Source organism: Amblyomma americanum, chromosome 3 (genome assembly GCF_052857255.1).
Source record: "Amblyomma americanum isolate KBUSLIRL-KWMA chromosome 3, ASM5285725v1, whole genome shotgun sequence".
Lineage (NCBI taxonomy): Eukaryota > Metazoa > Arthropoda > Arachnida > Ixodida > Ixodidae > Amblyomma > Amblyomma americanum.
Genome location: NC_135499.1, coordinates 202,186,911 through 202,212,442, shown reverse-complemented (window position 1 = coordinate 202,212,442; position 25,532 = coordinate 202,186,911). Strand labels below are relative to the sequence as shown.

Below are 25,532 nucleotides of genomic sequence, written 5' to 3'. Positions count from 1 at the left end.
GTAGCTGCCGGCCAGAGCGGCTGAAACTCCCAAGAGCGCGCAAAGCACATAACTCACGTTGAACCACGGTAGCTTTGTTTGATGCCGCGAACAAAAAATTCAGGTGGCCACTTTGTTCACCTAAAGTCCGGTGAGGCGGAAGCCTTTAGCGCGGTGTTGCTGCTTGCGTCACTGATGTGTGGTTAAGATGTTGATTAAGTACACAATTCTTTGTGAATCTTAAATTCTGGAGACACTGCAGTGCGTTTGGGAAGCAACCGTCTGTTTCGACGCCTTTCTGCAAACACTCTGCAGCGTCCTAGACAAGGAGAACTACATGTGCGTTGGCAGGAAGAAGCATAGTCGTTAGCACGCTCGGCAGCGGAACGAATGGATGATAATTCGAATCCAATCGGGCATAAAAATTTTCTTTCCTATCGAGTTGAAGAGCGTAACGTACGGACGGACGGCATGACATCACTTCCGTTGCGGTGACTTCCGGTTGGCGATGTAACGGACGGACAGGGGCCAGCACTTAATCAGTTCTATTCACACATCTTCATTAAAAAAGCAAAAGAAATCAGCTACATTACCATACATTAATTATAGTTGTGCATTTTATTCACCGCTGTAACAACACTATGCCTGTACGTTCGCCCCGTTCTGCGGTGTTTCGGCAAAATAAGGGAATTTCCGAGAAGGAACGAGGAACCGGACACTAAAGAGAGATTCTACGGAAGGATATGAGGGTGAAATTATATTTGCATCTGCCTGCATTTCGGAACGGGAATATGCAGAAGTAGTGCGAGATTGGAAAGGGGAAGACACCGATCAAAAGCTTCGACGGTCTTATACAGGTTTCTCTGGCTTCATGCTTTTTTTTTAATCAAATCAGCAAGTGTCCTTGTTATGAGCTTCCTTAATCACACTGTCTCGCCTGTGCCGACTGCTCCATTTTCTGTTAAGTCAGCTTGTAATGTACAGCAGGATCCCCTTTACTCGACTCCAAGGCAAGAGTCGTGACGTCAGCGCCGGCAACGAGTATGAACACGAAGCAGCTTGCTTGTGGCCATCCGCGCTGCGATGAATTTATTGCGTGCTTGTTGGAGTGAACTTATTAAGGCGCAAGCCTTTACTGGCTCATACTCCCGGTTGAGACCCTGTCCGACCGTCGCATCGCCAACCGGAAGTCAGGACAACGGAAATGACGTCGTATCGTCCGTCTCTCCCTGACGCTCTTCAACCCGATAAGAAAAAAAAAATCTTTGTGCACGATTCGATTCGAACCACAATCTTTCCGTTCCGCAGCGGAGCGTGCTAACGACTACGCTACTTCCTGCCAACGCATATGTAGTTCTCCTTGCCTAGGACGCTGGACAGTGTTTGCGGAAAGGCGTCGAATCAGACGGATGCCTCCAAAACGCTCTCCAGTACGTGTCTCCAGCATTTTAGATTCACAAACAATTGTGTACTTAATTAACATCTTAGCCCCACATCAGGAACACAAGCATCAACACGGAGCTAAAGGTTTTCGCCTCACCGGACTTTAGGTCAACAAAGTGGCCCCCCTGATTTTTTTTGTTTGCGGCAACAAACAAAGCTACCGCGTTTGAACATGAGTTATGTGCTTTGCGCGCTCTCCGGATTTGAGCCGACCGGCATGCAGCTACGGGAGCTACGCCAACGGGGCAAGGGGTGGGGGGGGGGGGGGGGTGGGGGGGGGGGGAGGCTGGCGTGCCTTGACAGCAGCACTCCTTCCACAAAGACCAGGGGAGTGCGTCATCCTGGAGGCTCGGGCTGAACCACGGTGTAAGGGTATACGTTAGGTGAGGGAACGGCACGGGCGAGCCGCTACGCAGAAAGGAGGTCGGGGCATTCTGCTTACACGGCGGTGAACAGAGGGCGCTACCGACTGTTCTCCGGTAAAGCCCCTTGATAATTTGAAGGGGCTTTATTTTTCGGGTCTCCGGCTTTCGCGCTTCGCGCCGTTCGACTATTTTCGTCTGCCTCGGCTTGCTCTTTCACGAGCGCGTTTAGTAAAATCTAACTCTCAGATCCACTTATTCCATGCGGCAGTGCGATGGTGAAGTGCTTCGTGCCATTTTGTGGCAGCGGCTACAAATCGTGTCAAGAGAAGAAGTACTCTCTTCTCAAGCCGCCCCAGGATGACGCAAGGCTCGAAGCGTGGCGGCGAGCAATACCTCGCATGGACCGTGTACTACGAAGAACAGATCGTGTTTGCATTTCGCTCCCCACTTCATCTTGAAGACGTGGTCAACGGAAGTTGATGGCCACGTGCTATTGTCCGGCAAGAGAAGAGCGGGCCTTACAAAAGACGCCATTCCATCTATCTTCGAAGGGGCGCCAGGCTACCTTTAAAAACGGATCAAGAGCCCTCGCAAGACAGCGAAGCGACTATATGGTCGCGCGGCTACTTCTTCAGCCACTCAAAAGAGCAGCAGCGTAGTCGGATCAAGACTGCTCGCCGACACGACTCAACCTGTGGCCCCTTCCGCTGAAAGCGACTGCATTGCGAAGTCCTGCGAGGCCTCGCCGTTTGAAACAACCTTCAACGAAGCGGGCAGCATTTGCGTACCTCAGCGTTCATGGGCAGCACATCGCACCGACGTTGAAGGGGTGAGAGACATTGTGTTTATTGACGCGCAGGTAATACACAGGCAAAGGGACGGTTCGTCGGTAATTTTCAATAGAAAGACCTTGCATGTGAAGAGTGACCTCACAGTTGAGGTGCATGTCTTTGGCAGGCCAACTGATTGTGCTGCTGTTGGTGTAAGTTCGTTTGCCACGTCGCCATCTGATATCGAAGTCATGCTCAAAACCATTGAGAGCCTTAACGTGTGCCGGGGAGGGCCGAGTTTAAAGGACTTCCCGAGTGTGCATCCGGAGTGTGCTTCGGTAGACTCCCAGAAGAGCTGGAGACACAACAAGTGCCTACTACTATTGAATGGAGGAGCCATGTCATCACTGCAGCGGTCTCGCTGACACCTTGAGGTTGCACGCCGACCGCCAAGCTGCGAGAGCGAAAGAGGAGCGACCATGGAAACAGATAAATCCTTTCCGTGCAGCCTTCCCAGTAGGAAAAGCTCAAAGCTTTGCGCCGGGCAAAATCAGTGCTCCAGCAGTCACGAGCGCGACTTATTAAGCGCAACAAACTGTTGATCAAGCAGATAAAGGACACCAGGACAGAGCTAACAAAATTGCAGGAGGAAGACGTCAAATATAAACTCCAGGCACTGGATATGCCACCAGCGCAGTTGCTTTTGTTAAAGGAATGCATTTCAGCTGCCAAGAGCACAACATAAAGAAACCGGCGATACACAGATGACTGGATTCTCTTGTGTCTCCTTCTACACATCCGCAGTCCTAATACGTACTCATTTTTGCGAAGCAACGACATTTTGCCTTTGCCATGTGTTAGTACTGTAAGGAAGTACATAAGCATGGTGGGCTTGAAAAGTGGTTTCGATGAAAACTTCTTTCAAGCCTTAATTGGAGCTGAAAGTCTCCAATAAAACTCCTTTTCATCGCCGAGGACTGCTGATAATGGATGAAATTCAAGAGAGGAAAGAATTGGCTGTAAACTCAAAAACGATGACCTACGCTGGTCTCGTCGAACATGGGGAGAGAGCAAATCAAAGCAGTGAGCTGGTGGATCATGGTCTTGTTTTTGCTTTTTCTAAATTATTTACAGCCGGTGGCTGTGTTTGCACGGAAAGGGTCAACAAAGGGAACGGTCCTTGCTCAGCTCTTGATTCAGTGTATTGTACATTTAGAGAAAGCCGGCTTGTTCGTCGACGGAGTTGTGTGCGACGGCGCTTCCACAAACCGCGCGATGTGGAAACAGCTCGGCATCAGTGGCATATTCGGACAAGTGGTTAACTGCTTTGAACACCCAACGGACACTTCAAGAAAGGTATACGTTTTTTCCGACGCACTTCATCTCTTTAAGTGCACGACAAGAAAGTTCTAAAAAAAAGATGGCCACTTTATTAGATGGTCGTGCTACGACGCTGTTTTTGTTGCCGACAGCAAGGACACCGGTGCGCTTCGAGTCTGCCCCAAACTTACTCATAATCATGTAAACCCATCGAACATGCTGAGCCGCCGCGGTGGCTAAGTGGTTATGGTGATCGGCTGCTGGCCCGAAAGACGCAGGTTCGATCCCGGCCGCGGCGGTCGAATTTCGATGGAGGCGAAATTCTAGAGGCCCGTGTGCTGTGCGATGTCAGTGCACGTTAAAGAACCCCAGGTGGTCTAAATCTCCGGAGCCCTCCACTACGGCGTCCCTCATAGCCTGAGTCGCTTTGGGACGTTAAACCACCATAAACCATAGACGAACATGCTGAAGATTAGAGTAAAGCTGGCCACACAACTTTGCAGCAATTCTGTTGCCAAAGGAATCATGTTTTATGCACGCAGAGGTGCGCCAAGGTTGACTGATGTGGAACCGACAGCTAAATTTACACTTTCTTTGAACGACCTGTTCGACGCTCTAAACCGCCGGTACCCTGCAGAGGGCATCCGATTAGGAAGCAGAGATTTCACTACTCTCCAAAGTGCATCTGAATAGTCAACACATGGGAACAACAGGTTGCAAACGGTGACATTCCAAAGGACCTCTTTTTGACCCTGTCTACTGCAGAAGGTTTGCGCGTTACGCTGAAATCTGTCCAACAACTTTCCACCTACCTTCTAAAAGACTGCGGTTTCAAGTACGTGTTGTCGTCCAAAATGAACCAGGACCCCTTAGGATGCTTCTTGGGAATTACCAGACAGGCGGGAGGTCAAAATGAACATCCGGCCTTTCCCACATTCTTGCAGTTATACTGGATGCTAAGCATGTATTCTTTGTTAAAACCTTCACAGTTTGGAAACTGTGCAGCGCCTGATAACAGTCAGGCTGCCGTTGTTACTCTGGCGGATTTAAGGTAGGTTTATCAGAGTTCAGATATGCAGCGCCCAAATAAACTGCAGGAATAGAAGCAGAAGCTTGATGGGCTGATCAAATAGGGAAGCTGGGAATGTGATGACATATTTGAGCTAAACGACTGCGACGCAGACGTTGTAGACTGCATTGTATACTAACTCACTGGCTTTGTCTCAAGAAAACTTGCAAATGAGGCCTCCTGTACGATTTGCTAGGAGGCGCTTGAGGGAACAAAAGGGATCGCAAACGCGCCTGAAGCCGACCTGATGAATTTAAAAACGACGGGCAGGCTGACGCACCCGAACATGCATCTTTTTGAAATTTTCAGATACACTGTAAAAAAAAATGCTCCGCAGTACAGAGAAACCCGCTGGTAATGCGTTGCCGGAGGGTTTTCCGCAACATGAGGTACGGGCTAAATGTCAGAAACAGAGACTCCGTATGACGACTGTCACATTCTTGGTAACGGAAAGTTACGCCATGCTATGCACGAGACCGAAATCGTTTTTTCACAACGAATGCTTGTTTTGTTCTTATTGAAGTTTCCGCAATGTGTATGCATACGTCCTCCGTTCACTCGGATGTCATTTCATCTAGAGCGGAAATTATCTGTATTGTAATTATGTACTTTCTGTAGTACATGAACATGCGTCTTCGTATAGCTTCTGCCCGCAATGTTCACTGCAGATATAGCCGTCCAGGTGCTGAAGAAATAAGTATTATGTACAAGGCTTTCCTTTACGCATATTATGTAGTGCATACGTACAAAGAATGCAGCTTAGAATGAAAGAGTGGTAAGTGTTTGGGTGAGTACAAGTACATACGTTTTATTTTCATGGCAAACTACACACATTGTACATCTGCACATTGCTGTCGGATCCATCTGAAAAGCATAAAAAAAATCCTCATTTAGTGGTCACACAACACCAAATATAAATTTCACAAATACATTTCAACCATCCGCTATTGAACAATCTGCTTTCGTAGAAGCTTTCAAAAGCCATTCACCGAGAACCAACCCGTTATAATTTATTGCCCAAAATTCATTTCTCATAACAGTAAACAGTAAAAACCACAGGTCCAGAAAGAAGCAGACAAAATGCATTTTCCCGGGCGGCACTGTGCGCATGAAAGTCTTTACAGTTGCTTATCATTTTGTGCAAATAGAAAGTAGCTCAGGATGGGGGCCAGATGCAATTCAATGCAGGTGCCTTTCTGTACATAGTACTAAATGCACAACTTAGCGAGCAAGGAACATTGGTAACATCTGAAAAAGGTGGGAGACGCTTGCCGAATTTATCGTTCATCCAATTTGTTATAGGCAAGACAAGACGAAGCGAAAGTCCCGCACTCAGTTTATATCCAGTTCCCGGGCATGCCCGTTGCGGCAGATTATGACGCTTTTTATTATGACACAAACTTGGAATACGGCCCCAGGAAGCACACTTCCCCAAAACCGCATGTTTTCACTCATAGCTTCCATTATCTCAGCATGTGCAAGAAAATGTACTAATATCTGATGTCAGTGAAAATGCAGTCACACGTACCGGAAGCAGCTCACTAGGCATTCCAATATCTCTGCAGTGTGCCTCACAAGAAACGGATGCTCAAGTTTCAAAAAAGGGCTCTTGGCAGAAATTTAACCAAAGGCCGTTGCAATGTGAACCTTTTCAAAATGATGACCCAGAAAGACGAAGTGTCCTCATGTGTCTGATGCAAAAGAAGGATGAAGGCATGAGTCTTTCTGCTTTTTGAACAGCTGTGATAAGTTTTTTTACTGGTACTGCTTGGTGCAGCTTCAGTCTCCTTCTTGACATTTTGTGAAATAATTATATACCGTAAAAACTGGACTATAGGTCGGACCGGAATATAGGTCGACCCCCTAACTAACCAAATCAAAAAATGAAAAAGATCTTTTTCAATGGGAAAAGTACCGAAAGACATCCTTACTTTGAAACAAATACGACTCGAGAGGTTGCACAATGGTGACAGTATTTAATTTCATTTAAATGCTGCTTGTATGTACACCCGGCAAATTTTTTAACAATATCGCGCACTAATCGGCCCGCGTGTTTGTTTCTGGCACAGGCAAGTACGGCGCCGTAGAGCAAAGCCCTCCTCTTCATGAATCGCCGCAACCAGGATGGCGAGCCTTTGAATTGCGCCCTCGTGAGTCTAGAGGCACGCGCGATCTCTGCCGCTTTCACGCGGATGCATTTGGCAGTCACAGGCAGCGATCTTGCTCGCAGCGCAACGGTTCCTTCCTATTCTCGACACACTACGGTCTGCCCACGAAATGATGTTTTCTTCTGGTTGCTGCAAGTTGTAATACGCAGCTTCTGCCTCCGCCAGTACTGAATTCTATTTTCGGATACTCCAAATTCGCGCTGTGCCGCCAGGTTCCCGTGAGCTTCCTCGTACTCAATCGTGTTTTTCTTGAAGGCGACGGTAAATTGCCGTTAGCTTCCGCTTTGCATCTACTGAAACGCAAAATGGCGGCACTGCTGCTGATGGCGATGGAGGCTGCTGACTTCATCCACCCATTGTTGCAAGACTTCCGTATTTTTTCCGCCAATGACCGGTATATAAGACGGGGATCGACTTTTCACCATGATTTTTTGAAAAAAAGTTCGACCTATATTCCGGTTTTTACGGTATCTGCGAAAGATCTCGCTAGCAAACATTTTGGCACTAATGGAGAAGCAAAAAGACCCATGTCCTAGGCCTTTTTTTGTGACACTAAAGGAAGGCTTGCCTTTTAGAGTCATTGATTACGAAGAGGTCCATGCGGCAACAAACTTTGAGAGAATTCCTTCAAGGGCTCTTTGTTCTCATGAGGTGCCCTGTAGATATATCACAACACCTCAGTGAGCTGTTACCAGCCCTGTGAGTTCACTGTCACTTGACATCAAGGGTATGTACTTTTCCTCGCCACATGCAGCAATGATGTATATGTCAAGAGAAAGCATAAAAGATTTCTAAGTGCAATTCCAGATTGCTTGCGGAGGAAAGCACAAGAGTGGCCATGCTCAGCTGTTACCTTTGCTTCTTGCTCGTGTTCTACAGTGAGTACTAAGTAATGACAGGTGTGTGCATCAACTCATATTTAACACCCATCCTGTGCGACCTCCATCTTGCACTACATGACAGGCAACTTTATAACACCCTTCATGCAGTGTCATCAGGGTCGGTGTGTTCTGTCAGTTTCCTGGTCCTGTGGTTTGTGCTGCGTTTTCTACTCTTAAATTATTTACTGCCTTCATTCTCCACTCCATGAAGCCTGAATGTGCTACACTGGGCTGCTCCACGTGTCGTGGAGCAGCCCAGTGGCCATTTTTTTTCATACGTCGGAGGCACTCAGCTCGAAAGCCATGCTTACTATATTCAGCAGACAAGGGTACATGTGAGACAAATCATTAATAACTAATTCTCACAGTGGTATCTGGTGCAAGAATATCTAAATACTACTCAATTTTTGCTAAAGTTTTCAGATACACTCTTAGATTAAAAACATAATTTGGCTACATTAGCAGAAGCACAGCACCAAGGTACTCACCAGTTGCCTGAAGCACTGTACGCAAGTTCTCGTGCCATCATGAATACAGCACACTGTCCACGTCTTCATAATGGCATGTCACTCCAGCACTTCGGTAGCAAAATTTTCCTTAAATAAAAAGTAGTTTTGTTTATGTTAGACTGGTCATATATCATTGTACTGCCCCAGACTAAAAAATACCAGTGATCACGCTTTGAATTATGTCATATGTGATCATCAAATTATGTGATCACCAATATTTTCTTAGAAATTCTGATTGAAATAAATCTGACAAAATATTATTTCAGAAAATGTGGCACAAGGAAGAAGGACGCTAGCTAGATAACCTGGACGAATGTTTTCAGTTGCATGCAGCCACCGGCACCATTGCACACAAAATGTACAATAAAGTGGGTTTTACCTTTCCGAATAGAATTTAATGCTGCAAACATTTAAGTAAAAAAATTTCAACCTTTCATTCCGCATAAAGGAAAGAAAATTCCTCTCGTTTTTTTCACAAGCCTCTGCAAGTACACAATTCAGTGAATCTACTCTACAAGTACTTGAATCTATCAGCACGAGACAGGGACGAGAAAAGAAACAAAACAGGCACTGACTCGCAACTGAAGTTTATTGAAGTGAACAGAGAGTATGCAGAAAAGCCACATGCCACAAGCTACACAATTACACATAAGCTACATCACAACATAAGCAAAAGATTGACCTTAACATTCCTCTCATCTAGACAGTCCAACCCGCTGCATGTTAACGCTATGGGCAGCACACTCACACATTCGTCACAGAGTCATAAGATGTGTCTAGCCTCGATAATTTTCTGGTTAATCTGCTGTGAACGTAGTGCCAAAATGCGTGTTGCCGAAAGGAATGGCTAGCAGCCTTCACATCCCTTGTAATATGCAGATAAGTTACAACCCCTACCAATATCCAAATACCTCTCATGCTCCTGTAGTCTTACATTGATACACATTCCAGTTTCACCAACATAAACCCAACCACATGATAATGGTATGCAATGCATGCAATGGTTGCAAGGCACATATATGCTGCCACGTTTCACTCGACACATGTGCTTTTCCCTAACGAAATTCACAAAATTATTAACAATTTTACAGATTGTAGACAACTTAATAGGGGCCGAACACACTATTTTTACGTCATACCTTCTGGCCACAGTTTTCAAATTTTGCAACAATCTATGTATGTACAGTAACACAGTCAGTCTTTTGGCATCTCACTGGCTGGCCTCAGCCTGATCATGCCAGTCCCTGCGAAGGGGTTTCAGCTTTTAACATGCTAAAGGGAAGAATGGCACAGCATCAAGTAACGAGGAAAGCAGGACAGCACACCTACGCACAAGTGCCAACCCTGGAGCAGATACAAAATCCAAGAGCGCGTGCTTGACATTCAGCGTTGACAGTCAAGGAAACGAGGAAACACGGATTTGAACGCTAAAGATTGAACGAGCCCGATCCTTGGCTGCCAACGCTGAATGTCAAGTACACGCTCTTAGATTCTGCATCCGCTCCAAGGATGGCACTTGTGCGTGGGTGTGCTCTCCTGTTGTCCTCGTTACTTGATGCTGTGCCATTCCTATCTTTAGCATGTCAGACCAACTTGCCCAATCTTATATGCACAGCTTTAACAATTCATCGCACGCTTCTGCAATAGCATGGTTGGGAAATCATGCTTTCATTAGCCTTAAAATCTTCTCTTGGAAACCAGTTGTCACGCTGTAAAAGCATGGCTTCACCAATACCGAGCCTAGACTTGACGACGCAATGCTATCTTTCACTAGCTTAGAATCGTTCGACCAACAGTCAAGTAGCTGCTTAACACTCCTGGGTGAATATCGCTAGCACACATGGCGTGTGCAGAACATCAAGGTAAGGTTCAGAAACCGCAGCTCTTTTTGTTGGGACATTTTCTCCAAGGTAAACTTAAGACAAAGGCCTTGCTCCTTAAACAAGTTCATAATATGTACAGGTCCCACACTATCACAACCTTTGTAAAAGACCAGAAAATCATAGACGTAGTGAAAGATTTCCCCCAGCCCATGCAATTTCTTGGCAATCATTCCTTCCACCCTGCTTAAGAGAATATTGCTTAGCACAGGGGCAACCTTCGAATCGATACATTTAGCAGACTTTTGAACATATGCCGCACTGCCATACTTCACAAACATGCTCTTCACTTCAAATAAAAAGAGGCAAGTGCCAAAAAAGACTTATGTTACACACCCGTTCCTAAACACGAGCTCATCGTTGTGCTCCGATGTACACATTCATAAGCTTTTCACAAGATCTTCATACGGGATAGAATAAAATAGTTCTACATCGACACTAATCACAAGACAATCCGCTGGATTGTCATTCTTAAGATACTCAACCACACTGCGAATTGAGTACAAGAAATGGATCTTCAAGATGCGAAGTAGACAGATGCTTTTGCAAATAACCAGAGATAATTTTGCATGAATCCTTTTCTGAAATTTATCTGAAGAGCATGTTATTGAATAGCATTTATTTGAAGAGCATGTTTGTAGAGTAGCGCAGTGCGGTATGTGTTCTAAAATCTCGAATATGTAGTGGTTCGAAGGTTGACCTTGTGCTAAGCAATATTTTCTTGAGTAGGGTGGATAGAATAATTGTCCAGAATGTGCATGGGCAGGGGGAAAAAATTTTGCTATGTCGATGATTTTCTGGTCTTTTATAAAGGTTGTGATAGTTCGGGACCTGTACATCTTCTCAAGTTGTTTAAGGAGCAAGGCCTTTATCTCAGGTTCACCTTGGAGCAAATGTCCCAGAAAAAGAGCTGTGGTTTCTGGACCTTACCTTGATGTTCAGCACACTTCATGTGTGCTGGCGAGTGTTAAGCTGCTACCCGGCTACATGTCGACCATTCCAAGCTAGTGAAAGATAGCATTTCACTTTCTAGCGCGGGCTCAGAATTGATGAAATTATGCTTTCACAGCATGACGACTAGTTTCCAAGAGCAGGATTTAAGGTTAACGAACGCAGGATTTCCAAACCTTGTTGCTGCAAGAGCATATGATAAATTGTTAAAGAAGCTGAGACAGTTTTGCGGTGACCGGCACAATCAGGCTGGGGCCAGCCAGCGAGATGCCAAAAGACCAGTTGTGTTACCGTATGTACATAAATTGTCGCACAAGTACACGTGTAGAGTGAAATGTATATGCACCTTGTAAAATGAATGTGGTATCAAATATTATTATCTTGTAGTCTGGTTTACGTAGGTGCAACTGGAAGGTGTATGAATGTAAGACTACAGGAACACAAGAGGGTAGGGGCTTGTCTAGGTGGTTGGGGTAACTCTGCTGTACACTGCACGGGATGTGAAGTCTGCTACCCTTTCCTTTTGGCAGTAAATTCAGAGAGATTAAATGGGAGATTATCAAGGCTAGAGACATCTTATGACTCCGTGAAGAATGTGTGTTTTGTCTATCGTGTTAACACACAATGAGTTGGACTACCTCGATCAGGGAAATGTTGAGGGCGATTTTTGACTTATGTTGTCCTGTATGCTTATCTGTAACTGCATGGTTTATGGTATTGCTTGGCTGTTTATATATTTCCTGTTCACGCCAATAAACTTTAGTCGCGAGTCAGCACCTGTCTTGTCTCCTTTCTCATCCCTGTCTTTCGCGCTGGTGGATTCACCGCAATGGCTCACCTCTGCAGAAATCCAAGGCGTGACATTTTCCTCTTCACACTCGTGGTTCAGCGCATAATACGGCAAAGGCTTTTCAATTCCAAGGAAAGTTCATGGCTCCATTGAACACTGCCTCCTGCTTACAAGACACAGAGCAGCAATCATTGTAGATTCTACCTGTGACACAAAGAGCAAAGTTTTAGTTTGAGTGGACTAAACTAGGAAAGCAGCACAATATATCTATAGCCAAATAACTGAACTGAAAGAAATAGAGGGTAGTGTAATAGTGAACACACTGATATATTGCAAGTGAGATATATGCATAATATATTGCAATATCCAACACTGCTACCATTGCCTTAGCCAACTACTTCATAAATAACAATAAATGCAGTACCAAAAAATACTGATAACGTACTATTAGTGTTAATAGTAGCAGTGCAGGTTCCATGAACAAAAAAGGGCCCAGTGCTGACTGTCGTTCCCACAGCAGCCTTGTGACCAATGGCCGGTGTAAAGGAAAGAGGAGGAATGACTGAAAAGAGAAAGAGCCAAGGGGAAGGAAAATAGGTATAGAAGGGCTTAGGATATCATAGGCAAATAAGGTTGTTTAGACAGTGAGCACAAAATAAACATTACCACACAAGTAAAGACATACAAGACCAAACATATATATCATTGTGCAGAGTGGCAAACTTGATGCCATTTAGCCCAAAATATGTTTTCAATAAAGTGATTATAGTTATTAATAGAACAACTGACCGAGTGAAACCATAACAGGGATGAACAAGGAAGTTGTTAATATTCTGGCAGAAATTAAAAGAAGAAAATGGATCTGGCCAGGGCATACAATGCAGAGAATGAATCACCAATGGTATCTTAGGGCAACAGAATGAATTTGATGGATTTTAATGGCACAAGGGCATCTGTGGCCAAAGAGTGCCTTAGCACAAGTTAATTTCGTCTACTGAAGGTGAAATCACGAGACCCATTTCCCAAGCATTTCATTCCTGATAAGCTGAGCACCACGCCAGGAAACAGCTTGTGCATTGTATCGCAACAAAATGAATTTTACCCTAAAGGAAAATATAGCAGGAGATAGCTGATAAGCTCACTAGATAAGATTAGGTGATTTCTGACAGTGGGGCATGTAGCTGGTGCAAGACACAGATAATTAAACTGGAAAAGGCCATTGTCCTGAGGTGAATGTAAACTAAGCAATGAGGATAATGAAATTCGCTACACTAGAGCTGTTAAGAATCAGCTCAAGTTCCATGCTTCAAGATGGTGCAAGTTTGCTCAGTGAAAAAAAATCATAAGTTCACCCAAGAATTGGTATCTTGGCGGTATCAGGCTGCAGGTGCAGATGAATTAATCCTGCCTCAGAGAAGAGCTACATAGAGCACAAAAAATTTAGGCCAGTCCTACACTGACAGCTCTTAATAACTATTTTAAAACTGTTTTTCATTGCACAAACAATAATACCGAGTTTGTGTTGGTCATGTGATTATGTTACTGAGGCTCTCCTAAAAATTCTAGCCAGAGCTAAAATGCAAGCTGTCTCAACTAAGTTTTTATATCAACAATGAGAACATAAACACATGCAGATTATTCAAGTAGAAGTTTTATTCTTCATGACGTGCCCTACAAATTTTAAATTATACTGATAAGTAATAGAGTGGAGTGCTTGTGCCAAAAATACTAAACCTCAACAACAAAGAGAACACAAGATAAAGGCAACAACATATTGCCCAAAATTTAAATGTTTGACAGAACAAATATGAAAAGAAAACCTCTCCACAACTGGAACAAAACAGCGTGATACCGAGCACACATTTGAAAATTGTTTCATCCAAATCCCCAGTCTGGTGCTCCAGCACTCTTCAGCCAGCATGTCATGAAATGTACCATAGTTCTGGTAGCTGTAAAGAGTATACAGCTGATCCGGCATTTTGATATGTGAACAGTAACCCTCAATGACCACCAGGCTGAATACTTTCAAGAGGCTGTTCTAGTAACAAGACTGCAGTGAAACACTTAGCAAGTTATGCTGGCGTAATAATGCAAACCGTTAATCTGAGAGTTCGCTACCACGCAACTCTGTAGTAACTCCTAAAGTGTTGCAATCGAATGAAAAAAAGGACTGCCTATTATATAAACAAAAGTCAAGAGGCTGCAATGCAAGGCCACGACAGAAGTGCTGCAATACAGCAATAGAGATACAATGTACACTTTAAGCAACACAATGAAACATGATCTTTTATCCTTAATTATCAGAATTTAAATATTCGTTTTCCTTGCTCTCTTGCAAAATTAAGTTTAGATCGTGAAAGCGCTCAAAAAGACAAGGATACAGAAAGAGATTTCCACACAGTGCGCTAACTTCCAGTGTCTTTTTGAGCACATCCACTATCTAAACATGGTAACCCAACTAGTCTAAACGTTGTCGTTATTCCAAAATTAAGCCTTTCACAAAGTGGGAGCCCCTTTCCCCATACAAGGTGCACCATAACTAATCCAACACTTTTTTCATGATATGTTTTCTCTGAGAATAAACACTGAAGATTTTGCAATAGTACTTGTCTTTTCGATTCTACGAATGTATCATGCAAGTTTTCAATGAAATGACCATCTGCCTATCTTGATCATTGCTCAAAATCAGGGTATAATGCACCATGAAGGGCAGGCTCTGCTTGATTTTTGTTTTCCTAACGAAGCATGTACGTGCAACCCTTCTGCTGGCTTGTATGCAGCAGGTTTGTCTAGCTAGGCGAACTGTGGTTTTGCTATAAAGATGAAATGGTACTTTGGAAGTGAATGGCTTTCTAAAATGCATTTAACATACATACCGGGGCTTTAACAGCACCTGGTGTAAGCAACATCAGTGGGGGGACCGCAGGAGTGGCCTAGTGGTCCGAGCATCTGCCTCGCAAGCAGGAGGTGCGGAGTTCGATCCCCAGTGCCACCGGAGCGGTGATACAATGGGTCGTTTCAATGGCCAGTTTAAAACTTGAAATAACCATGCTGCAATATATACAAAAAATGATTTGTGTGCTCTCTCTTACATGACATAGTTAATCATATCATAGTGTTGGTAGTACACAAAATGCATGTGTGGACCATATACATGCACTGTTTTTGTTCACATCTTACCTGCTATGTGCTGTTATGGCATGTTATGTGCTGGGAAAGCAACAGGCAGTGAGCAATGTTGTGTTGCAGCCTTTCTTCTGGTGGAATTTGAATCATGTGAGGTGCAGCTGAAAGAAATTGTTTCATACATAAGTATATTTCATGTAACACAACAAAAAGTGCACAGCCCCATCATGAGTTGTGGTTTAAACTAACAGAGAGCTTTTTACTACTCTATTTAACATATGATGCAAGTCAGTGATGCTGGAGGCACAAAACTAAATACTGTGAGGTAACAAGAGCTAATATGGACAATCATGCCTTTAAGAGATATTGTCAATATATATTTTCCTGAATGAACTAAAGTTATCCTTAGAAGCATTCAGAGGAATATAATTTTGCTAAATGCCTTTTGCCTGAATAGGCCTTTTAGGAACCAGTTGCAAATGAAAAGAATAACTTTAAGACCATGCTATGCATGCTCTAATGCCAAAGTAGTTGCATACAAGCAGTATACTATGCCCCTAGTTTTATGGTGGGCCTGTACTGCACAATTTTCATGCAAGGTAAAGGAAAGTTTGTGCCATGAAACAGACCTCTGCTTGCTGAAACTGGCAAATAAGTACTGGGTTTTTAAGGCAGGAAAGAAGTTACATAGTTCCTTCTGCAGGTTTCGAACTTCAGGTTAGTTATTTGAAAAATATCAATCCCTGAACTGCAATGATTGAAGTTTTTAGCAAATAACATTTCCATTGTAACAGTGGAAACGCTCTTTTATTTGAGGAACGACTCTTCAAAAGCCTGCGTTTCATGGTGGCTGTCAAGTAGCCCTGATAAAGAGAAACCAGTCACGACACACAACCAAGCCCCCGTAGCACATTTTCAACTATACCCTCATGATATAGCTTTAAAGTAAGTGTTAAGCAATACAAATACAAATCCCTTGATTTCCTTCATGATTTTTCACTGGTGTATACATACAAAGATAACCGTACAAGATGTGGAGTGCATGGTAGAGAGAGAGTAGGCAGATGGTTTCTTGACACTCAAAAAGTGAACAAGGGAAGGAAAAATCTCAGGGTGCTTGCCGTTTCGACAAGACAACTTGTTTTCGTCTGGGGTCAACATATACAGAGGAAACTTAGAATCAAGTACAGGGTTGTCCACTCTTAGTGCGAACACGCGAACACATGTCTGTGCTCTTTGGGCCACTGTGTCTGACATTGCCACACATCGAAGTGTAACATGACACGAAGCACCACATCCAGGTGCATCTCCTCTTGCGCCATTTTGCAGCGATGAGTGGCTGCGCCGCACACAGTGGACCTCTAAAGAGTGCGGCCATGCGCTCACATGTTTGCACTAAATGTGGCCAGCTCTGTACATTCCGGAATTGGCATAATTATTTGAAAAGGCCTTGCACATGATAAGAGGTTTCCCAACCCATAATTTCCCCCTCCTTTCCTGCTTTCTTTAATTTATCCTTATACTTTAACCTTACGCCCTGCACCTCCTGACATCACTTCTCGGAACCTTGGCTGCCATACTCCTCCCCCTCCCCCTTCTTTTTGCCTTTTCTCCGAACCTGCCCTCATTTTCTCTTTTTCCTTCAAATTATTTTGCCCCCCCCCCCCCCCCCCCCGGTATTTTATTCTGCCATGCTGCTTAATTCCTTTATCCTAGTTTTTCAGGAAAAGGCAGCCAGCTATACCAAGCCACCTGTTGCGGCTGGACATAAAGCCATTCAAGCCCACTATCCACACTTCATACCCCGAGATTCGTTTCTACTGAATTGGGCTTTTTTGTTTTCACAGTTTTGCAGGTCAACCGGTTAATCTTCTTTAGCAGCTATCATGCCTGGTCAAGGTTCTCGCTCCCCATCGTAACGCCCTTCCCATATCGCACTCTCGTCCCACACAACAGGCCTTTCGCCTCGAAGTGAAAACCTTATTTAAACCCCACCAATGATGAACACTTTGCCAGACAAAGACAAGTCCTCTTGTCGAAACGTCGGCAAGCACCCTGAGGCTTTTCCCTTCCTTATTCAGTTTGTGAGATACCAGGGACAGGTGTTCAAGCAGCCATACCACACTAATACCCCTGTCACACGGGCACCGCAAAGGCCTTTGAGAATCATATCCAAAGGCGTAAGGAGTGCAGCTACCCGGTACAAATGTTGCGCCTTTGTCGCTAAGGGCTTTGGAGGCGAAGGCGCTCAACCGAGACCTTCGGAGCCCGAAGACGTGGCATTCGAGAAGCTGTGATCGCAGTACCATCCAAAGTCAAAAAGTAAAAGCAATAAAAAAAATAGATAAGCTAATAATGTTTGAAAACATTTTTTTCAAATACGAAAGGTGTGTCTGGCTTTGGTTTTTGTACGGGTGTTTATGTTTTATGTTGAAATTTCAAGACAGTGAAGGTGTTGCGGCAACACCGAGCGCCCATGGTGGCCAAGGCAATACACGTACAAAACCTGCTCCTGCTGATGAGAGTAGCTGTTGCAGTACTTTTAAGGAAGCAATCAGAATAAAAAAATTGTCAAAGCTCAACGAATGAACAGAATACACCACTTTAATTTTAGAACACTCACTTCAGCCACCTCGAGTATAGCAGCGGGTGCTAAGCCTGAACGACTTTCACCTTTGGGCTGCACCGTGTAGCTGCATCGCTGCTCCTTTAAGCTTTCGCTCCTTTGGTGAAAAATGGTGCCTTTGCTGGAAAGGCCTTCGAGGAATGCCATGTGACAGGGGTATAAAGCACATTTTTTACTGACACGAAAGACTCAGTGCCTTTAGTTCTGACAACATTCTGAATCATGCTTTGGTGGCTTAGCATATCAAAATACTGGACATGACAAAATCAGCTAATTAGTGAGGGCTATTATTTGCTATAGGTAAAATTATAACATTCTCCTAAAATAATGAAAAGAAACCACCAGCACTGACATCAATGTACAATTTGGCTGTAACATACTGACATGACAATATAGTTACACGTAAATTCCCTTTTCGCACTTCAAAACTGCATGCATTATTTCTAGAAAGTGCGAGAACAGAAGCTCATACATAGTGCCAAAGAAAAGAGTGCATAATAGTACCACTTATGAGGTGTTTATCGGCAACTGCAATGAGCAAGGCTATGTTAATGGCAATCCAGAGTTATTATGTGTCTTACGAGCGCATGCACTTGGGAGGTGATAGCAGCTGTGGACGCAGCTGTCCATCGCAGTTTTGAGTTTGTCGAGATAACACATGGGGTAAGGTATTCCCTGTTTTGCTGCCGAAGGCAAAACCGTCAGCGAGTGGAGTTGCCTTGCTATTCACTGTCAATATCTACTGCTCAAAGTAAAGGAAACTAGGGCATAAAACATACAGCATTTCATATTATGCTTTGGCCAAATGCAGTGAGAATGAAACAGACTACAGACTTGTCTTATGACGTTTGCACTCTTTACTTTGCACCAGAGGAAAATAAATTTATGTACAGTTGACCTACTGCTTGCCACAGTCCTAGAAGAAATGAATCCAGGTCTCAGAAATTCTACCGAGAGAATACTGATGCTGCATGTGCACTTCTCTGAACTGTTCTGAAATATGCAGAAGTTGCCAATTTTTTTACTACCTGATTACATACTGTAATCTTTGCAAGGAATATGAGGTTAACGGACTGGGAAAAAATGTCAGGAATGGTACCTTTGGTACTGGGCACTTGGACAAACAAATGACCCACTGGGCGTCCCCAGGAGCTCTGCTACCAGGCACCCCTAGCAACAGTGGTCAATTTTCCAGATCCAAAGGAGCCATGCGAATGATTGCCGAAAAGTCAAGTTTAAGGACAGCAGATGCATGAACACAAAACAGTTTTCCAACTTTGTTTCAGTGTGATAAATGGTTTAAAATCTCTAGACTATATCTGGTAGTACACAAATTATCAGAACACCATCTCCCGCTCAGAATCGTCTCAAAACACATTCGACACGCAGTACCAACATAGGCAGTTCGTGCTTAATTGAATCCAAAAGTTTACGCTGATCGACCAATATTACTCTAAATAGAGACAGAAAGCGCATGCACGTTGTACTGATGTTATCGTGAACATAACATGCGACGAGACGCAGGGTTACAATACAAACAAAAAACCGCTTTCAAAATTTGAGAACAAAAGGCTCACCTTCTCACAAGTTCGCCAAACCGGAGACGTTGCCGAGTGGCTGCCGCCAAAGTCACTCGCAATGCACAGAAATAATAAAAATGCAGTGCCGCTGACTTTCCTTGAGCAATTCCAGTCGATTGAACTTCGAACTGTTCGCACCGACTACCTCCGCAAGCATGTCTAAAAGTTAGCGACGCAGCCACGCCATTTGCAATTTACGGAGCTACACGGGAAATTCATAGCGCCATTCGCGTATTCGCGCTCAAGCTGGCGTCGCTGATGTCGCAAAGGCGCACAACGGCAAAAACATATAAGATGTATTTAATTTTACGGTAGCTTTTTAGCTGACAACTTGAATCGTTTGATATATTGTTTTTTCTTTTCGTTGCATGAACGTTACTACCACCAGCGGCAGCGCAGCTTGGCCATGGCTAGCCATGGCGAAGTCGAAGCGCTAGCCGAGCCCGCAGTCGGAAACATGTGCGCAGTTAGCGCAGTGTGGAGTTGAATGAACAGGCGCTTTGGAATGGGTTTTTGTTCTTCCGTGTTCGCTGCGTGCGACCTGCGCGTTGTGTGTCTTTAGTATGTGTGTGTGTATGTGTGTGGCCGGAACGCTGCATTAGAGTGTACATACAACAGCTCGCTGTCCCGTGCGGCATCGGTGCGTAGTAAAACGATCATGCAGAATGTGCGTTACAATGCCAGTGGCCCTGCACGAAAGAGGAGACTTGAAGCCGACGGAAAAGCTGCTCTCCCTCGTGGGACTGCAAGAATCTGGCGAGTAACAGTAGACGCGCGTTTCGGTGGATGATTCCGTTTACCACGCCAAAAAATTCAGCACTGGCCAACAGCAATGATGAACTGCGGCTGCATCATCACCTGTGTGATGTTTGTGACAAGCTTGTTGGATGTGAACGTGGCCATGAATGGTATTCGCCGAGCAGTGGCCCTCAGGGCGTGGCACCAGTGGATACCTGAAGACGATTACTGTTTGCCCGCGCCCTGGCGCCTCGCATTCAACCGAATGCTTTGGCGTTAATTATTTATATCTGAATTTCACACGTAGTTGGACTCGCAAATATTACAGCGTACAAACGTACCGTCGGAAGAGCACCCTTTTTCATTTTTTTAGGGAGGGGGTGGGGAAATTACCGTCTGCTCAAATTTAATGTCACTAATATTTTGAGCTTATTTTCTAAACAGGTGCCGTGGTGGCACTGTAAGCAATGCATTTACTGGGCAGAAGTTTATTTTATGTTGTGTTGGCACAAGGTTAATGATTGTCATTGTACTGTGGTGCCATGTTCAAACAAAACACATAATTGTACACTCTCTTTGAAGAATGTCTAATGAGGTAATAAATTACTGAGCAGCGAGTATGCACTGTGGTTAATGCGACGAACGTTACTGAATTACTTCACACTTGTCATGTTCTGTTGTCGTTAGTGATTATGTATGCCTTGGTGTCTGCTGCTTTCCAGTGCAGGGGTCGAGAGGCATGTCGAGCTCCACTTAGCAGCTTTTTTTCCTTCCACTCTCTACTGGCCAACGTGGTAAAATAAACTCAACATAATGCGTGATTGCTCAGACCTAGATTAGACTACCATTTCACTTATTTACTCTCAGGGCCAATTGGCATCGAAGAGAGGAGAGCGACTAACATAAATACATGTGTAGGCAGATTAATTAAAATGATTATACACAGCAGACTTGAAGGCATTGGATGCAGTGGTGGACATGACGAAGGCAGAGAAGATGTGACAGCTGGAAACGTAGAAAAGTGGAGATCTGCGTGAGTTTGTACGCGACTTAAGGTGAACGCTAGCAAAAAATTAAGAAGGCGCAGAAGACTGAGGCCAGAGTTAAAACTAGTTTAACAGAGGAAAGCACCTCCCAGCAAGCCAAAATGTGCACATGCAAGCAGTTATGTGAACACAGAACATAGAAAATGAAACTCCTTTTTGGACAGAAGGAAAGCTAAGGCACATTGCTTATTGTGATGTTGCTTAAAAAGTTGGTGTCTAGTTGTTGCCCTTCATATCTGGTCCTTCCACACCCAGCAACTGAAATGCCATCAAAAAGGAGCATCTCCACTCACTCTAATTAAATGGGAGGTACACATCGCCAGATGTCAGAGGCTTGGCGTCTCATCTTGCAGACTAGCTAGTTTGGCAGATTTAAACTTTACCGCATGTAAGAGGCACGCGGTAGCCTTGAAGGGGAGTATTTCATAAGTGTTAAGCATATTGTACAGTGCTGGCATGCTTCATTATTTACATCACAGTAATATGCTAGCACAGGCTGGAAAGTTTGTAAGTGAACAGAAAAAAACAATGTGCATGCCATATCTTAGCCACATTCTTGGTATTGTATAAAAAGTGCAAATAAGGAATTCCTCATTTTTTTGTCAGCTTTTTCTTTCTGTGCATTGATTTTTTGCAAGTTAGCAAGGTTCTACAGTCTTGTGTGCCTATCGGCTGGCCCCTTGTTTGTCAAAGGTACCGAGTACACAATGGGTCGTGTCAGTGCAAGCTAAGTAAACGATGAATAGAAAATTCGTGCTTTCAGAGTATTTCCAGAAAAAACTGCTATTATTTCCTACTCAGGATGGGGGAACAGCATCGATGGTGCACATCCTCCTTGTCACTGCAGCAATTATGGCTGCTCGCTGCTTTTTGGTGGCGTTTCATTTATCTGCAGGAAGAGCAGGCATGAATGGGCGGCAATAGGTACCTACTAAATTAAACATTGCATTGAGCAATATGTTGTTGTGTCGGTGCTTTTGTTATCCATGAAGGAGTTGGTGTTTTTGATTAATGGTTGTGTAGCAAAGATGTAACTGCTACATTGCACTGCATTCACAGATTTGTTTGCCCATGCTTTTGGTTTACTCAGTTGTTTATTTCCTTACCAAATGGCAGATGGAAATTCGGCTTTCAACTTGTGCACTTTCATCATGTTTGCAATGTATTTTCAGCTGGTGTTCAGTTTCACTTTGGAGAAGTTGTCCAACCATTGTCTGTGTCTAAATGTTTTCAAACAGTTGACCTCATTACGCAGCATTTCTCACAGAAAGCAAATGTTGCAGTAACATTTTTATTAAATGTTACTGTATCATGTGGCTAGCAATGTAGCGAAAAATTTTTTCAAGTCAGCTTTTAACATTATAGCAAATTAAGGCCTTTGTTATTTAACGTTGCTCACAATTTGTACCAATCACTCAACCTTGAAGCAACGTAATGCGTTATCACACTTCCTCGGCTCTTCACTGTGTTAATCACATTAGACATGCTCACGGTCGTTCGCCATGCTAGTTTGCGGACATTGTTGGCTAAGAGTAAACCAGACAAATAAAAAATCGGACGTCATGTGATGCCTATAGTCTGCGGGCCAGCAGTTCATCGTGTAAAAGTGGCGTCACATCATAAGCATCTTCTGTTTTTGCTGCCTTTAAGCAAGTTATTAGTGCGGTTGGTGCAACACATTGTCGATGGGGTCAACCGTCCTGTCGTGTTAAGTTTTGATCCCTTAAATTGAATGTTTAGTATTTTTCCCTGCAACGACTACAGAGGAACACGGACGTTTCCTTCAATACTGGACTGAATATACGGTCATTCCCTACGTTTCATTGAAAGCGGAAGTGGTTCTGTATTTAAAACGTACATAGTGTTCGTTATAGGTACGGAATTTTTTTACAGTGTAGTGTGAAGAAAAGTTTGAAAAATATGCGAGTGACAGGCATGCGTTCGATAGGAAAATCGATGCTGTTCCGGAAAAGTTCCAGTTTACATTTCTGTGCAGTCTTCACAAACAAGACACATTGCTTGCGAAACTGATCCACTATTACGTGTGCTTGCGTATGCGTGAATACTGCAGGCAGTTGAAAAGCCAGAAGGACAAAAAGAGCCAGGGCTTGCGAAAATTGTCAAAAGTTGTGTGAGCACGCGTGTTTTGAAGCGACTGCATGATACCTGAAATTTACTTTGCCATGCACATTTTTCCTCACTTTATTCTCTCATATTAACCAGTTCTTTCCGAACTTGTGCTTCTGTCAGAATTGTTCAATAAATTTCTAAGAGCTTTGACTTTTATGCAGTGAAGCGTCTTCATGATCTTTGCGGGGCGAGTATGGATATAATTCATGTTATCGTAATATCACGCTAACATCCGAGGCGGTGCGCCCGCGTACATTTTCGGCATTGGTATGGGTCTTTTCCTTGCACAGGGTAATGTTCGGCAATACCTAATAACTGGCAGAGTTAGTAAGAAGCCTGCAATGCGAAATAAAAGGCAGTGTTTTATTAAGCGTATATGCATGCCACGAACTCCACGCCGGCTAGGCCCTCGTAAGCGGTTGCTTATACTGATTTGGACGCTTTGTTCAAAAGAAGTGAATTTTTTTTGTCTAAATAAAGGGTACCTTACATCCCCAAAGTAAAATATCAGAAGAGGAACTCTTGAGGACAGTTAACCACGCAGTTCAAGAAAATACGGGTCCAAAGCACCGTACAGCGCTCGACCCGATGTGGCCCGGTCGCTCGCGGAGCGGGGAAAAGTTGGTCGCGCCATCTGTCGGCTGCCTCCAGAAGTAGAATGTTATGACATGGCGCTGGGCGCGGGCGTTCTCTCACCTAAACTACTCTTACACCGTGGGCTTAACCGATATTACGGCGCACCACCGAAAGCTAAGAGCGGACTGCGGCATCCGGTTGTGTAGACAGGGGAAACCGAACACCAAGCGTCATTGCATGAACATTGCGGTGGTGCGCTGCAACTCCCCTTCGGAAGCGGCACTCGGCGCCGTATGACGCGGCAACTGCAAAAAGTGTCGAGCCTCAAAATTTCGAGCCGTCTTCGACCTCACCTCAACCTCACACCACAACGTGAGGTTGAGGTGACAACGTGAGGTTGGGGTGATTTTGAGTTTGAGGTCGACCTCATGAGGTGTGACCCACCTTTGGTCGGTACACACCTGATTAAATAATACCATCATCATTCTGGCTCTCCTGTCTCACAGGATTTTCAGAATAATTTGAACTGAAAACCTGATGGCTTTTTGATTTTTTTGTTTTCTGAGATCGAGCAGCCGACCTCAACCTCAAATTTTGAGGTTGAGGTGAGGTTGAATGAGGTCGGCAGTGGCCTCAGGAAATGCGAAGTGAGGGCGTCTCAGGAGACATCACCTCAAATGATGAGGTTGAGGTTGAGTGAGGTCGGCAAATGTTCTTTCAGGTTGAGGTGAGGTCGACATTTTTCAGGTCAAATGACCACCTCGGGTGAGGAGCATCGAAGTCTCAAGCTGTACATGTCTGTCAGTGATCATCAAGGTGCCCCGATGTCGTTACTTCCATTTCATCAATAAATGAGATTGAGTCAAGTGTCGCGTGGCAGGTACCCTTGCGAATGAAGCGCATTCCTACAGAAAAGAATGCGAGATGTGATAAGAGCACTTCAAGTTCAAGAAAAATGTTCGGTGTGGTGTAAGTTTAGCCTCAAAGCTTTCTGTATATATGGCCAGTTTATATGCTTCGGTTGTGTTATCGAGTTAACATGTATATTGGCTGCCCACGTGCCATTAGCTGTACCAGTATGCGCCAGCGTTGAAGCGTCCGACATGTTTAACGAGTTTCACACAACTGCAGCTCCCTGTTCAGCACCTAACAATTTTCACTACTACTGCCTACCTACGGCTCCGAACTTAACGGGGTGCAGGAGCGGGCGTTTGCAAGAAATAATCCAACTACCGAGCTAATTCCCTCAGCTGTGTGCTACTTTGCAAAGCTGATCCCATTTCCCCCAGCACCGCCGGATTCATGGGCGCATCCTTCGCTCATCTACCACCGCTTCCTCGTGCGTGCAATCTCGCCGCCGCCATCTTGACGCGGCGCATTCTTTTTTATTCTCTTCGCTCGGAGTGACGCCTCCGATAAGTGTCAGTGGCGGTCGCGCAGTGCGGCGCTGCCAGCCCTTGCGTCAAAGGCGGCTTCTTGCAGGTTCCACAGGAAGCCGGACGCGACGTTTGCAGCAACCTTTTCGCTTCCCGCAGATTGCCTCTGAGACGGACGATACGAGAGGCGGCGGCTGCTGGGAACGGGC

The 25,532-nt window shown here is 44.5% G+C and overlaps 1 long non-coding RNA gene and 1 pseudogene across 1 annotated transcript; one reads left to right on the top strand and one right to left on the bottom strand.

The window, feature by feature from the left end:
* The first annotated feature begins 2,059 nt into the window (after nucleotides 1-2,059).
* On the top strand, nucleotides 2,060-23,580 carry LOC144123586 (uncharacterized; annotated as a pseudogene).
* LOC144123585 (uncharacterized) lies at nucleotides 5,603-19,649 on the bottom strand. The gene is made up of 8 exons (XR_013313117.1): nucleotides 19,455-19,649; nucleotides 18,977-19,047; nucleotides 15,306-15,412; nucleotides 15,002-15,176; nucleotides 12,571-12,687; nucleotides 12,174-12,329; nucleotides 8,484-8,591; nucleotides 5,603-5,810 (listed from the first exon to the last, which is right to left on the bottom strand). It is a non-coding gene; the product is annotated as an uncharacterized LOC144123585 (long non-coding RNA).
* Nucleotides 23,581-25,532: the final 1,952 nt, after the last annotated feature.